Consider the following 16,489-nt stretch of genomic DNA (forward strand, 5'->3'; position numbering starts at 1 on the left):
TTTCTCCATATAGAAGGAAAGAGAATCACTGGCTATGATTGATAGGAACAGATTTGATCTTTAGAATGAAATGCTGGTGACCTCCTTGGCCAGTCCTCTTAAAAAGTTAGCGTCTAGGTTATTACCTGATTTTTTCAAGCAACAGGAGGTTTATGCTCCCCCATCAAGATATGGGTTAGATGGTGGAGTGGTGGAGATCCTTAGGAAAGCCAAAGGGCGGGGCGGGGGGGGGGAGATTATGGAGTTCCTGATGGAAACTTATTTCTTTTTTTAGATTTTATTTATTCATGAGAGACACAGAGAAAGAGGCAGAGACACAGGCAGAGGGAGAAGCAGGCTCCCTGCAGGGAGCCTGATGTGGGACTAGATCCCAGGCCCTGGGATCAAAAGTGGTGCTTAACCACTGCACCACCCAGATAGCCCCTGGTGGAAAATTGACATAAAATAGTAAGAGATTTTGAGTACTGGCCTTTTCCTATACATCATAGACTAGCATCCCCTTCCAAGTAAGTTAATAAACTAAGACATGGATATTGTTTAACCTATAACTTGAAAATTCATGTTGCTTTTGAAAAGGAGGAAAAGGTGGGCTGTGAGAAACATTGTTTTCTGCAGTAACATACTGTTCATGTTTCTGAATTGAAGTTTTCACTGAGGTAACAGATTTCTTAGCGACAGTTCTTCCAGAATCCCTGAAAATGACCAGAAGGTGTCTCTTTTGGAAATGATCCTCCCATTATTTTTTTTTTCTTCCAGGAAGGCGGGCTGTAATTCCAATAGAACATAGGTGATCTCCTAACTGTTGCACAGTTCTCATGTGGTCCATATAAAGGAAACTTGCTAAAAAACATACATACAAAAGTCAACCAAGTGAGTTGAAATAGATTCTCTTTCATTTAGTCAGCTACTAATAGGAACCTGTCACAAAATGACCTCCCACTGCTCAAGGCAATTCCCAAAGGCAGGTTCCTTTTCTTCTTCTTTTTTTTTTTTTCCAAAGGCAGGTTCTAAACACAACTATTCTGTTTCCTCACCTGAAAATAGAAGGGAAGTTTTCCTATTACATATTACTTCCTACTATTTGCCTTATGCCATATGGCCTACTACTACACAGAGTGGGGAAAAGGCCTGTAATTTAATTTGATTCAAATTAATATGACTACAAAGGACCCACACACACAAGAAAGATAGTGGGGCAGGTGCATGAGGGATATAAAGATGAACAGACATGATCCTTGCTCCATAGAGTTTCAGAATAAAAGTTTTAGGGGTGCCTGGCAGTCTCAATCAGTAGAATGTACAACTCTTGGTCTTGGGGTAGTGTGTTCAAGCCCCACATTGGGCATAGAGCTTCCTGAGGGAAAAAATGAAAGTTTAAATATTTAGTTAAGAAGAAATATTAACAATAAAACAAGGGTGAGTTAGAACAAGCAACATCATAACTCAAATATTTAATGGCATTTTTGAAAATGCAATAGAAATTAGTAGATCTCTTTTCTCACCCATATCAAGATTTACCAGGGAGTAAACTCATCGCTTTCTTGTCTGGATCTCTTACACTCCTTTTCTTTTGTTTGATCTCTGACCCAGTTCAATACTAGTGCTAATTCAAATATGAGGCCCACTGCTGGTAAGGACTTATGCAGAAGTAACCCTGAAGTCCTTTACTGTTTATAATTATCAATGTGTAATTGATAATAAGCTAAAGGACTCTCCAAGACTTGTCAGTATTTGGGCTCTACTCATACTTAGCCTCTTGTACAGTCAATCAGGGACTTCATAACAAGGCATTCCTTTAACCAAGATAATACTGAGATCTGTTTCCTGGACCCAAATGAACATGTGTTTGTAAAAACTAGTTTTCAAAGGGAAAAACTGGTTTACACAGGGAGTTTTTTGGTTAATCCTAAACTGGATGATTTTCCCTTTTAAAATTATTTCAATCATATGGGCAAAAGTCTCATAGAGCCAGTGTTCCTTTGGCAACCTGCTCCTTGATGGGTTGATATTTGCAAAACAAGGTGACCCTTTTCAAAACTGAAAAAAGGTAGAAAGGGGATGTGGGTTGTGACTCAGCCAATAACAAATGGCAGACAAACGGATGTTTGCCAACAAAAGGATGACTGTCTTCCTAAAAGGAAGAGGTTTGTTCCCACCATGGACAAGGAAAAAGAGAGCTGTGGGCATCAACAAGATGTGTGTGTCTCTTGGCAGAATAACAGGTCGATGGTGGCATTATGCTTTGTGGGAGGGTATTTGGTGCTCTGGAAAGCAAACAGAACGAATACTCCAAGGTTATGAGGCTGACATCTGATGGCATCGAACTCTTAGGCAAATTTCATGGGTGTCAAATGTCAGCTCTGAAGTTTCCAAGAACAAGATACTTCAGTCATTAGATATGCATCACAGTTACGTTGAGTTGGAGCCTCATCAGAGGCTTGGTTCAAACAGGTTTTCCCCCAGGTGTGTCCACAGTTGCTGAAGCAGGCCGGAATCGAATATCTGACGTTCCCTTCAGCCATACTTGTGGGGGTCTGCGCTACCCAAAAATAACAGTAATGAACCAACTACACTGTTTCATCAAGAATGGCCAAAACGCAGTGTCTGCAAAATAAGTGAGGTCCTTTCAAAATGAAGTCCAAGATTAGCAAGATACAAGGGGCATCTCAAGCAAAGAATGGAGTGGTGATTGAGAAGTCAGGCTGGCATGAAAGGAGGCCCCACACCCACTGGGTCTTGAAATCTAGGGGTGTTGGTAGCTGCTGATTTTTGTTTATTTCCATATGCGCCATCACCAAATGATTCTTAAGGTCATAAAACATCGTAGTTAGAAGGAACCCTAGAGGTGATGATGATGATAATAATAATGACAATTAACATTTCTAGAGTGCTTACATGTGCTCCAGGTACAAAAGAAGTCTTTTACTTACCCTGTTACTCACAGGGCCTCATTTCATTTCTACAAAAATCCTGTAAAGAATGTGTTAGCATAGCTATTTGGCAACTGAGAAAACTGAAGTATAAAAGAGAATATGTAACTTGCACAGGATCACACAGGCCCCTGGCAAAGCTGGCTCACACATCTAGGTTTGTCCAATAGCTCCCCAGAGGGTGGAGGGATCCTCAGACAAAGGCACGCTCGTTGACCAGAATCCATTGCCTAACCTGAGTCCATAGGAGTTCTCTAACACATGCTTAAGTGAGAATGACAAGGGGATGCATTGAAAATGACAGATCCTACCCCTAGAAACAGAAACTATATAGTGCTTACTATGCAAATTATAAAGTGTCCTGGTGGGTGCCGTGTTGGCCTCCACTGCCCCCTCACTAAGGACCTGGCTACAACTCTTAATCCGGGTGGTTAGGAGCATCATGTCAGATCTGGATCCCAGACTGTTCCTGTGCCCCTTGAACTGTTTTTGCTCTGGGGCATCTGCTTGTACTTAGGGTTTCAGCCATTTTGAGAACTTAAAAAAACCCCACATTGATGCATAGGTCCCATTCACTGAGACTCTGATTCAGTTGGTCTCAGGAGAAGCCCAACCATCAGTATTTTTTGAAAAATTTGCAATTAATTGACACTCATGTATGTCCATTGTGGACAAGCACTGGTTTGGACTTGGCTTCTTAACCTGACAAATGGTGGTATATTACCTTCTCTGGAGAAAATAATTTGTGTTCTCCAGTAGCTGTTTTGTTTTTGTTTTTCCTAGGCTCTGTGAGGATGGATGGGGCCTTAAAATCCTTTGCAACCCCAGCTGAGAATGGATCCCCTGTTTATACCACCCCATTATGTGTCCTGTGAACCACACCCATACATCCTCCTTTCAACACTGCTCAGAACATATGGTTTAATAACTTTACACCTAAAATCTTATAGACAGACTGCCAGAGGCTATATATGCCATTCATACAGGTTCAAGAACAAGGGAACATTTTTGTCTTATGACAACTTCTGTCTATATATGATAATCACTTAAAATACAAACATATATACATATGCTTTTTTTAAGTTCCATTTTATGTTTGAAGGATATTCTCAAAAATCTCATCTGACCCTTAATGAGACAATAAGAAAAGGTTAAGTGACTAGTACCTTAATTCTTTTTTTTTTTTTTTTTTTAAAGAGAGGGAGAGTGCATACGTGGGCATGCAAGATGCAAGTGAGGGGTGAGAAGGACAGAAATGGAGGGAGGGAGAGAATCTTAAGCAGATTGCATGCCCAGCATGGAGCCCAACCTAGGGCTCGATTCCAGGACCCCGAGAGCATGACCTAAGCCGAAATCAAGAATGCCCAGGTGCCCCTAGACCAGTACCATGAGTCTAAAGTGAGGAAATCAAATCTGGAGTTGGAGACAAGGCTCACTGAAATGGCCAGGCCTAGAACTCAGGTCCCTTGATGCGAATGGTCTTTTCCCTGCATCATGCTGCCTCACTTAAAACTTTCTTCTGTCGCCTTTCCTCTTCATTCATATTCCCACCTTTCTAGGTCTGGTCATATCTGTATTCCTGAATTACTGCAATAGCCATGAAAAGATAAAAACAAACCTGGGAGAAACTACATCAAAATGCCAACAGTGGTTGAGTTTGAACAGGAGAGGCCTGTTTTTCTATGATATATACTTTTTTAAAAAAAAGAAACAAGTATTACTTTCCTAAAGGAAAACCAAAACCATTAGAAGAATAGCCTTCTTTCCAGTCTCTGAACGTATATATTCATTATGCAACCAGTTCTCTGGCTTGATTTCCCTTCCTAAAACAGGTTTTATTCCAGTCATTATCCTGCTTAAACCTTCAGGGGCACTCTTGAGAAAAGTCCAAACTCCTGGAATCCAAAGGTCTCTGTGTCTAGCTCCACCCTCTACCTGTCCCCCTTATCTCCCAACACACCCAACACAATCCTCCCTTTCTGCTGGGCCAGCATCCTCCTTGCCCGAGAGCCAGGAGAACTCTGTCCATTTCCTCTGGTTCTGCTGTTCTGCTCTGTCCTTTCCTCTTTACCTGTCCAAATCTATCTTTCTAGGCTCGGCTCGAGAACTTCCTCCTCCAGCTCACCTTTGTCACCGTGTGAGTATCAGGAGTGGCGGCACATAGGTTTCATTACCTATTACCAGGTGCAGGCAGTTGAAAATATGTTGCACGGAGTATCCTGAGAGTCAATGTTTGCTCAGAGGGAAAGTTTTATCATCAGTTGTAGTTCCTGTCATAGACGTAGCAGGGAAAAAGTGACAAAATGTATGTTACATATCTTCCATCCAGACCTGGAACCTTTCTTTTTAGATCTATGATGTTCAGTAGAGCAGCCACTAGCCACACATGGCTATTTAAATTTAGATAAATTAAAATTAAATACAATTAAAAGTTCACTTTCTAAGTCATATCACCCACATTTTAAGTGCTCGATAGCCACATGTGGCTACTGGCTGTCATATTGAACAGCAGATGTTTTACCCATATAGTTATATAATAATTTAAGACAATAATATTTGTTTCCTGTGTTGTTTTGTTTTCTCAGGGAGGCCAAAAGCCTTTTATAGGAAGATATCTTCTCTTTTTTGTATCCCTAGGGCACCTAGCCAGTGCTGGGCACATTGGAAATACACTGTATTTGTTGAGTTAGTATTTAGTACTGATTTGGCAATGTGCAGTAAAGTAGAACAATAAAAGGGAACTGATTTGGAAATCAAGAATTTGTGGCTGTAGTTCTGACAATCAGTATGGGATTTAGAATATCTCATTTAACTGAAGTAGGTCCGTTTCCTCAAGGATACGCAGTTAAAGTCTAGGCTATACCAGATTTTTCCAGGCTTGCAATTTTGTGATACATATGGAGAGTTCACTTTTTAAAAAGTTTTTTAAAAGATTTGAGAGAGAGAGAGCAAGAGAGCCGCATGTGTGCATGATTATAAGTAGGGGGAGGGGCACAGGGAGAGAACCTTCAAGCAGACTCCTTGTTGGGTGTAGAGCCCAGTGTGGGCCTCGATCTCAGGACCCTTGACATCATGACCCTGAGCTGAAACCAAGAGTCGGGCACTTAACCGACTGAGCCACCCAGGTGCCCCTGGAGTGTTCACTTTTAAGCAAAATGTGTATATACCCACACACATGCAAAGAATGAAAACTTTTCAAATACTCTGATTTTATTTATTTTTATTTTATTTTTTACAATTTATTTATGATAGAGAGAGAGAGAGAGAGAGAGAGGTGGAGACATAGGCAGAGGGAGAAGCAGGCTCCATGCACTGGGAGCCCGACATGGGATTCGATCCCGGGTCTCCAGGATCGCGCCCTGGGCCAAAGGCAGGCGCCAAACCACTGCGCCACCCAGGGATCCCAATACTCTGATTTTAAAACTTGTTTATCTCATTTTGCAAATATATAAGACTAGCATTTCAGGATTTAATTCCCTGCCAGAGCTACAGCTAAATTATTATTTTTTTTAAGATTTATTTATTTATTTATTCATGAGAGACACACAGAGAGAGAGAGGCAGAGACACAGGCAGAGGGAGAAGCAGGCTCCATGAAGGGAGCCTGACGTGGGATTCGATCCCGGGGCTCCAGGATCACACCCTGGGCTGAAGGCGGCGCTAAACCGCCGGACCACTGGAGCTGCCCTAAATTCTTTTTTTGAAGGGAATCACAGCAAAGGCGAGATGACCTTGTAAGTAGAGAATGTCAGATGTGGGCAAGTGGGACAGAGGAGGAGATAGCCTTTGTCAGCAAGACAGGGACAGACATCTACATTCTGACATGTTTGACACTGTATTCGTCCAAACTGTATGCAGGCGTCACCCTTGGACCCCGCCGGCCCTTTGCTGTTGCTCGGAGTGAGGAACCAGCCAGCTGGCCTGCTCCTCTGTCTGTTTTTATATGTTTTGTATGTAGCTAAGAATGGTTTTGTTTGTAGCTGAGAATGGTTTTTACATTTTAAAGGAGAGAGAGAGAGAGAGAGGGAGAGAAGGAGGGAAACATGTAACAGAAACTGTATGACCTGCAAAACCTAAAATATTTACTATCTGGCCACACTAATGACTAGTGACCACATACAGTCCCCGCACTTTTCAAGACAAATCGCTTTCTGAAATGTCATAGGGCCTGTGTCTCAAACAAAATGGGAAAAAAACCTTCATGTTCTCTGTGCTTTCGAGAACCCGGAAGAAGGGAAAGGCCGCCGGGCTGGGGCACAGTGGGCGGGCCACACAGCTCTGTCACCTTTGTGTCTGAAGCAGGCAGGACCCTTGGCTCCATTGTGACGGTAGAAAAGCTAGTCCTGGAGCCTGAGACTGTGTGTTCCTGTCCTTAGTTCAGAAAGTTGATGAGTCATCGCTTCTGGCTGTGTCCTTGACATTCAGCATTCAGAGAGTGAATTCTGAAGGCCCCTGGAAGGGGAAAGCTTTCGAGAATCCTCCACCTCCTGCGCTTATCTAGGGAGAGAGCCCAGGCTTGCCTCTCAGTTTATTCTTTCTCTCTCACCCCTTGCCCTTTCAGGGCTTGGGGGATCTAGATTGAGTGAGCAGATAAAGGGGCCAAGCCCAGGAGGCCGACGCAGCCAGCAGGGTTTTGGGCAGGGCTGGGCCAGTGTCTGCACTCAGACAGCAGCCCTGCCAGGTGGACCCAAGGCGAACTGCGGAGTGGAGGGTTTTAGAAGTAAAACATTGACGTTTTTCCCTTGGATGACCCGTGGCCTTGGGCCTCCCCAAACCTTCTTCCCACCTACGCCTGTTCTCTAGGCTTTCACCCAAGTCTTGGTTTCTAAAAATGCACCTCTTCTTAATTATCTAACACTCCTGTTTTGATATTTTTCCTTTTCTGATCTACCCTTTTTTTTTTCTCCTCCCTATTCCTGGGCTCATTGTTAGAGTCCTATCACCATTGGCTTCTGTATACACAACTGCCCCTAGTTTATTCCAGTTTGCCTCACATCTAATAAAAATCCAAATTTACAAAACAAAAAAGATTTGAAACGTAAATCTTCCCTTTGTTAAAGAAATTTCCCCCATATGAAAGACTGGTATCTCTCCCTCCCTTTATGTTTACCACTTTGGACACTACCTTATAGCCATGGGTGATTGGGGGGGAGGGCCTCCAGTTGACTGCAGGCAAATTCACTTTGTATTTGCAGATCATGTGGCACAGTGAGTGTATACTCTTGCCCCATGCTGGATCATAAAAAAATTTACTTTCCCTAGTTTGTTTACTGTTGAGCTTGAGCTCATTAAATATATCCAGTGGCCTGGGTCATGATCGTACAAAAAACAGGACCTTGGCTTGCTTACAACAGTGGTTGCATTTGCTTCAGTTGGTACAGATTCATTTGGAGAAATTCCCAGTTTATTCTCAAGGATGATTCTAGCTCAGCACCAAATCCCAGTGGCTTCCAATTAATAGTGATGAGCAGCGCCAGTGTGCCATAGCTGCATTCTAGAATTCCTAGCCTGGAACAGCACTGCTGTCGTGCCCAGGGGAGGATCTATCAGAGAAGTTGGCTCTGGGTCAAAATACTGATGCCCAGTTCTGGATAGAACTCTTTGACACACAGCCTTGGGTTTCACCATTGCTCTGATAACAGAACACACAACTGCGTGAGAGCTGTGTGTATATATGTGTGTATGAGGAAGAGAGAGCAAGAGAGAGAGAAGAGAGGCATCAGAGATTGGATTGCGAATAAGTAAAAAAAAAAAAAAAACATGGTCTTTGGGAATCTCCCATTATTCAGAATTCAATTTAAGCCTAATAGTTACAAGCTGAGATTTTGGCAACTGAGTGGGTGGGTTCCAGGCTTGCATTCCACCAGTACTTAGCTTCATCTGACTTCTTTGGGTTTCTGTTTCCTCATTTGTAAAACAGAGATTGTAAGAGTACATGCCACATAGGATGGGGCGGGGGCAGGAGGAGACTGAAGAAGTAGTCTATGTCAAGAAATTAGCACCGGGTTTTGTATACAGTGGATGCCTAATAAATGTTAGCGTTTCAGCACAAATGTGAGGGGTGTGGTCTGGTGCAGTGTTTCTTAAACTTCTGGGGCTCCATATGACTTAACAGGCAAAGAAAAGGGGCACCTGGGTGGCTTGGTCAGTTGGGTGTCGGCCTTCAGCTCAGGTCATGATCCCAAGATTCTGGGATCGAGTTCCGTGTTAGGCTCTCTGCTCAGCTGGGAGTCTGCTTCTTCCTCTGCCTCTCCCCCCACTCATTCTCATCCTCTCTCTCTCAATTTCTCTCTCGAATAAATAAGATCTTAAGAAAAAAACAGGCAAAGAAAATTTAAAAATGCACAGATAACTTCAGATAAAGTTCAGGTAAGCAATAAGTAATTTTTTAGGTATGAGTATGTCCCAAATATTTCACGGATACTCTTACTAAATTATCATTTCTTATTTATCTGAAACTCAAACTTAACTGGATGCCCTGCATTTTCATTTGCTAAATCGGGGGCAACCCTGTCTTTGCATTCTTAAAAATTATTAGGGAACCCAAAGTACTCTTGCTTATGTGGATTGTACCTGTTGCTATTGAGCATGTTAGAAATTCAAACTGATAAATTAAAAATATTTAATTCCTTCAAAAATAGCAGTAGTGAACTCTTGTGTTAAAAACATAACATTTTTATAAAAAAAACTGTATTTCCAAAAACAAGTAAATGGTGAGAAGAGTACATTGTTTTTGCAAATATCTTTCATGACTGGTTTGATAGAAATGAGCTATATTTTTATATTTGATTCTGTCTTCAATCTGTTGATATGTTATTTTCACAAAATTATATCAAGAAAATTCAGCCTCACAAAGATATGTAGTTGGGAAAGGGAAGAGTATTTTAGTAGCCTTTTCAGATAATCATAAACATTCTTCTTTGATAGAAAATCCATATTCTCAAGAAGAGGTAGTTTGTTAAAAGTTAGTTGCAGTATATGGAATCTGAAACAGTATCAATGAACTTTCCTTACTCTATAACATGAAAATCCACTGGTTTATTTCATACATTGAATGGCTCTTTTACCCATGCATGATTCTGTAACATTATGAATTGGTCATTTGGAAAATATTGGTTTACTGGGTTGTGAAGATCTCCTAAATATTGACACATTTTAAAAAAAAATCACATTTGTTAACATCACAACTAATCTCATCAGAAAAGCCTATAGTTATTGGCAAGCCGTCAAGTGAATGGTGGCAAGTGCAGGTTCTCCAACATTTTAACTTTTGACTTGAAAGCTGGAAGTTTATCATTGGAAACAAATACTATCAATTATGTTCTTTGAAGTGACAGGCACACTTCATTCATTTTCCAGAAAATGTCTGCCAAATATCCAAGTCTGAATAACCATGGTTTTGTCTATCAGTCATTCATTCAGGTGAAAATGGTGTTCTATGACAAAGACAGCTTTAATTCATCTACTCTGAGGCCCACAAAAGTGATTTTCCTTGAGACTATCATCATAATTTGGCATGGAGCAAGAGAGCTTTGTGCGTACTTCCCGTTTCATCACACAGACTATTACGAAGATATATACTTAGGAGTCAAGGTAGAATAAAATTAATATTTTCTTGCATCGTCAAGTAGATTCTCGAGGAAAATGGGCTCAAAAAAAAAACAAAACAAAACAAAGAAGCTTTGGAGTACCTGGTGGTGAAAATACTGTGATTACTAGTACACATTGTTGCCTCTTCCTTATCTTACGCTGCTGTACCCACCACTGCCTTTACATCTTTAGGACAAATGTCAACTCCTTGAAAAAGGTAAAAATATTAGAATTATTATGAAAATAGTTATGACCTTATAGACCTCTTATTTATTCATTTTAAGATTTATTTATTTATTTGAGAGAGAGATTGAGAATGAGCGGGAGGAGCAGAGGGTGAGGGAGAGAGGATCCCAAGCAGACTAAGCACTGAGCACAGAGCCCCATGCAGGGCTCGATCCCACAACCCCGAGACCACGACCTGAGCTGAAACCACGAGATGGACGCTCAACTGACTGGACCATCCAGGCGCCCCTGACCCTATAGATTTCTGAAAAGGTCTTGGTCCTTCAGAGGGCCCAGGGACCTCAACTAGAGAACTGCTGGTCTAGTGGATGATGTCTCAGTGAAAGACCATGTTGGGCAGAGAAGATTCATCATGTATTCTTCTGACCTGTTCCAGCCTCTCCTTCCTTGAGCAACTTGGGAAAACATCAGGGGCTATTGGGATACCTTGCTTGAGATCTGAGTTTAAGCTGGATTGGGTGATGAGGAATTTCTGAGCCACACTTGGAAGGTTCTTTGAAGCCACCTTCCAGAAAACTGAAAGAGCATGGGTGATTCAGGGGGAATGCCAAGGCCCTTGGCAGATTCTGGGAGTCTTAGCAGCTCCAAATAAAACCTTCACCTTCTGCTGCTTCCTTCTCTCTTATCGCCTAGAGTCCAAGGGAACTCAAAATCCCTTCCAGAGTCTGGAACCATCCTGCAGGATAAATATATGTGAGACTCAAGGATATCTAAGCTAGAAGGGGGGCCTCTAGAACTGCTTGGGACAGTTCCAGGGTAATAGAGTAGCATTTGCCTAGAGTTTGATTATTCTGCCCTGTTGGAACTTTGCAGTTATAAATTTCAGGGGCATAGGGGCACCTGGGTGGCTCAGTGGTTGAGCGTCTGCCTTTGGCTCGGGTCATGATCCTGGGTCTTGGGATTGAGTCCCGCATTGGGTTGCCCTCATGGAGCCTGCTTCTCCCTCTGCCTGTGTCTCTGCCTCTCTGTGTGTCTCTCATGAATAAATAAACAATATCTTTGAAAAAAATTTTCAGGGGTATACCTGGACACTGGCATAAACAATAGAGCAAAAACTTGACTTAGAAGTATATAGCTAGAAATGGGGAAATGTTGTTATAAAACATTTATATTGTACAGAAAGCACGAGTCTTAGGGGCACAGAATTTGGTCTCTGAGCAGTATGAAATATATTATTTGAATACAATAGCACACCAAATGCTCTCCATATTGCACAGGGAATTTTAACACAGCCTGCAGTGTTTAAAGTCAAATATCAGATTCGCAGCCCCAGAAGAAATGAATATAAATGGCCTCCCAGAAGTGGAACAGTCCATACTGTCTATTTGGTTAAGGTTTTGTGGTCAAACGAGGGCCCCTATATTAGAGTTTGTCAATAGATTTTAAAAGTGAACAGGACAGATTGTCTTTGGGATAAGAAGAGGAGGTGGAGGGAGGAGGGCAGGGAGGCCAAGGAAAAGAAGAGTAGAAGAACTGGGTCAAGCAGGTTCTGAGCACAGAGTGGCAGAAATCACCCGCAGGTGGCTCTTGATTGGGGCACTAATCGTGTCCTTGGAGTGAGTAGGCTGCAGAGTGGCTCTGGCACAAGGACAGCTCAGGCAAAGAGCAAGGATGGAGACCTGCTCTGATTTTCAGTTCTGTCACTATCAGCTGCCTGCCCATGGGCAGTCTCTCTGAACCTGTCTCTTCCTGTCTGATTACAGTAAATGAGGTAACATATGTTGAGTACCTGGTAATTGCAGACATTTAGTAAATGATGCTTGTTTCAGGGCACAATTTGATGGTTAGCTTATTTGCTATCTCATCTTTATAACTCACTTTTCTTATCCTTATTTGAGTACAGCCCCCCCCCCCCGCCACACACACACACACACACACACACACACACACACACAGAGACAACCCAAAATGCAGAGCAACTGTGTCAAAACCCCAAACTCCGGCCTCCGCTTATACCTAAAGTGTACTCCACTAAGGCACTGCCTTAGATTCAGATACTACATCCTCACATTTTTTTTTTCATCAAAATTCTAATATGTTCCTTAATCCTAAACCCTGGACCCCATGCATGGGAGGCAGAGGTGGGTGCTCTGGTGGTCCAGAAAGCAGTTGACATATACACAAATAGTGAGGTGCAGGATAGCATGAGCTACATGGCCCAAAAGGAGAACTAGTGAGGAAAGTCTCCTAGGAAGTGAATAACTATCCTCCAGGCTTACAGGTTTGTCAGTTTGGAGATTTGCTCCTGTTGGGTTTGCCTAAAGAAAGACATACAGGGGTAGCAGTAGTCAGAAGTGGGTTGTAGGGATTCAGTGACATAGACCCTAAAAACAATAAGAGGTTGACCAGCCAGGAGGGAAGAAGGAAGGAGATGAGTGATCCAAAGGGAAAATGTGCACAATTGGCAGGGAGAATTGACTAGACTAGGTGGGGATTTCGGGGTACTGAAAGGGGCATTCGCAGCTGGGGTGTTGGCCCACACTGGAGTGGCAGCAGGGAAGCCCTGGCCTGTGGGGACACCCGAGCTGTAGGGCCCCATCGGCAGTTGGCCTGAGACCAATCTAATCTCTGAATCTCAGGGCTCTTGTCAGTGGAATCTGGATGATAGGGGCACCTGGTTGGCTCAGTGGTTGAGCGTCTGCCTTTGGCTCAGGTTGTGATCCCGGGGTCCTGGGATTGAGTCCCACATCAAGCTCCCTGTGAGGAGTCTTCTCCCTCTGCCAGTGTTTCTGCCTCTCTCTCTGTGTGTCTCTCATGAATAAAATCTTAAAAAAAAATTTCTCAGTGATAAAAACATCTGACTTCCCTCCCTCACAAGGGTGGTTGATATGACACATAAAATAATAGAAAAAATAGGATGAGAGGGTAATTCCTCTCCACCACATCCCCATCCTTTTGCTCAGGGAGGCAAGGCAGAAAGGGAAGGGGGGCAAGGGAGAGAGAAAATGGAAAAAAAAAAAAAAGGCAAGAGAAGGAAAGGGAAGGTGAGGCCAAGATGAAGCTTTATAAGGCGGTAGCTGGTTGTGCCCAAGGGCAGGTAGATTCATGATGAGGGGAAAGGTGAAAACAGTTCAGGCCTCAAGGTTGTCCCTGGGAGGCGGATAAACCACCATTTAGGATACCCACCCGAGGTAGATTAGCCAGTTAGACCAAAGGGAAGTGAAGTCAGTTGTCCTTAGACATAGCACCAACTGGAGGCATCTGTATTATGGAGAAACCGAAAATAAAATGGGACCTATATACTGAAGGTCAAGGGACCAAAAAAATTGCACAACCCTGAAGATTTGAAAACCTTAAGTTTTGAAAATGTAGAGAACTGCTCTTGGCCATTGTTTAGGTTCTGATTGGGACAGCTGTCAGTTCTTTGGGATATCTTTGCAGGTTCTAGATGTTTTTATGATAGAGATGAAGACACAGGCTCCAAGAAGTTAAGTGATTTACTCGAGGTTACACAGCTGGTGTGTAGAAGAGCCATGATAACAGTCCTAGGCTCAATTTTCTTTCTGCCCCACTAGACAACCTAAAAGTATGAAATGCAGAACTCTGAGTATTCCTGGAGACTGGGGCCAGGGGCTGGGGTAAGAGAATGGGTTTTCTTATTTGCCTACCCTGGCTGTGTGTGGGACTTCGGAGCCGAAGTCAATTCTTTCTGCTCCTCTGGACGGCCTTGCTTGGTCTCCTTTTAGCGAGGAGGCTTGATAGTTGCTCAATGATTTTACTGTCTCCTTTCTCAGACTGTCCCACTCAGAGCTCCGAGAGCAGGTAGGTAGGTGTGTGCTGCCCCTATGGGCCCCGGACTCCAGCAACCTCCGTGTGTAGTTTTCCTAAAACCAGGCAGCTGATCCCTGAGCACCTCCTCTTTCTCGTGTTAACCCTGGTGGTACCAAGAGGCACCTGACTTTCTGGGTATGCTAATAATTCAGTGCCAGCAAGTTCCTGTTATCCTCTGGTTGTAATTGTTAACTTGAATGGAATGCAAAACTTCTGGTTTGGAGCAGAGTTGGGTTTTAACTGTGAATTACTTGAGGAATATAGCAAATGGGGAGTACATCTTGTTTATTGTGCAAGGTGGCCTCGAAAAGCTTTTTCAGGTTGTATTTTCTATAATAAGTAGAAATAGGTGGTAAATGTGAAGTTGCTACTGTGTCTGTCTCCAGGCTCACTGGTGAACTCTACCCTTTATTAGCTCTTGCCTTTGACACTTTTTTGGTTTAGCAAGCCAAGACTTGCTGGGGGATTAGAACAATGGCTTATCATAATGCCGCTCCAACACACACGCACACAACTTGTAATGCTTCTGGTGTCAAGGTTTAGTTCTGCAAGCCCTTCCTGCCAGCCTACCCCTGCCCCTCACAAGTTTGGAATTTCTTTTCCGCCTTAAGGGGAAGTGTAGAAATAGAGCCTGCCTGTTCATTTGCATTATTGTACATCACACGATATCTTTGCAACCATTATATTGTGTTCTCTCAATGGTGTTTGCTCTGAGGGTGGGACACAAGGCTGTTTAGTGTCTCGTAAAACATTTACCAAAAGCACTGAGCCATGGTTTTGAAGGGCATTCCGTTGCCAGAGTGTGGGAGGAGAGCGAGCCGGGGAAAGGAGAGCTCCAGGTGTTTGGCAGGTACTTGTTTCATACTTTCGTATTTATAAATATTTAAGATTTCGGATTACATACGATTTGGGTTGCTTTTGGCCGAACGGGCAGGAGTTGGGGAGGGGAGGAAGAGACAAAAATAATTCTTTTGCAAACTGTTTCTTGGTGGCCCAGAGACCCCGGAAAATTGTAATCTTCCCTCTCGGTCAAGCATTGTTTTCGGTTTTACTAGAGGGACTGGGGTGTCGTGGAGAGTGGGGTAGTACCTTCCCGGGCTTGAGGTTTTCCAGCAGGATGAATCAGATGTTAGCGTTTGCTTTAGCAAAGAATTCGGAACCAGGTGTGGTGTTTCTAAGAGGCGACCTGTAACCTTGTGATTTGCACTTCTGTGTGCCCCGTGACTCATGCCATTAAAAGCTTTTGCTAAATGGTGGTTCTGGTTTCATGAAAATACTTTTAAGCTTTCTTTCCTCCCCACCTTTTCTGTTAAATTTTGACAAGATACCAAAGTAAAAGTCAGCTTCAAAGACTGCTTCTTATCCTCAAATCTGTGTTTTTAGAGCAAGGTCACTAGGAGTGACTATATACTGTTCATAGATCATTTTTGGAAAACTAATGACTAAGTACTTCTTGGAAATACTAAGTATTTATATTCTAGCTCCCCCCCCCTTTGGTTAAAAAAATATCCATACATATTATAAAACTAGAGCCTTAATTGAATATTTCACATTTGATCAATTGTGGTAATGGTATCCTGGACACAGATACCTGCAACCATGTAACTAGTGACAAAACCCCAGACAATAAATAGGAGAAATCTAGAAAAAGATTAGCTCTGAAAGGTTTCTGTAATGCCCAGTTCTTGGGAAAAGGAATCACAGTATAATATCTGCAATTTAACAAACATGGGATCCTTGGACTGTCTTCATACTATCGTCTCCCACTACGTGGATAGACAGCACTAAAGTGAAAATCCCATTGATTATGAAACAATGTGATTTGTGGACATTTTTGCCCAGTGACATTGGCAGTAAGAAGCCAACAGTCTTTCTTCTTACAAGTTCCCAGTCATTGCAAAATGGCTGGAAGAAATGATTGTTTCACAATTAGAGGGAACTTCCTTCATGGAG

General features: G+C 42.7%; 1 long non-coding RNA gene across 1 annotated transcript; it reads right to left on the reverse strand.

Moving 5' to 3' along the window:
* Positions 1–302: 302 nt before the first annotated feature.
* On the reverse strand, positions 303–15,384 carry LOC121489268. Its single transcript, XR_005987313.1, has 3 exons — positions 14,374–15,384; positions 5,056–5,200; positions 303–840 (listed from the first exon to the last, which is right to left on the reverse strand). It is a non-coding gene; the product is annotated as an uncharacterized LOC121489268 (long non-coding RNA).
* Between the last annotated feature and the right edge of the window lie 1,105 nt (positions 15,385–16,489).

Source organism: Vulpes lagopus, chromosome 4 (genome assembly GCF_018345385.1).
Source record: "Vulpes lagopus strain Blue_001 chromosome 4, ASM1834538v1, whole genome shotgun sequence".
Classification (NCBI taxonomy): Eukaryota; Metazoa; Chordata; class Mammalia; order Carnivora; family Canidae; genus Vulpes; species Vulpes lagopus.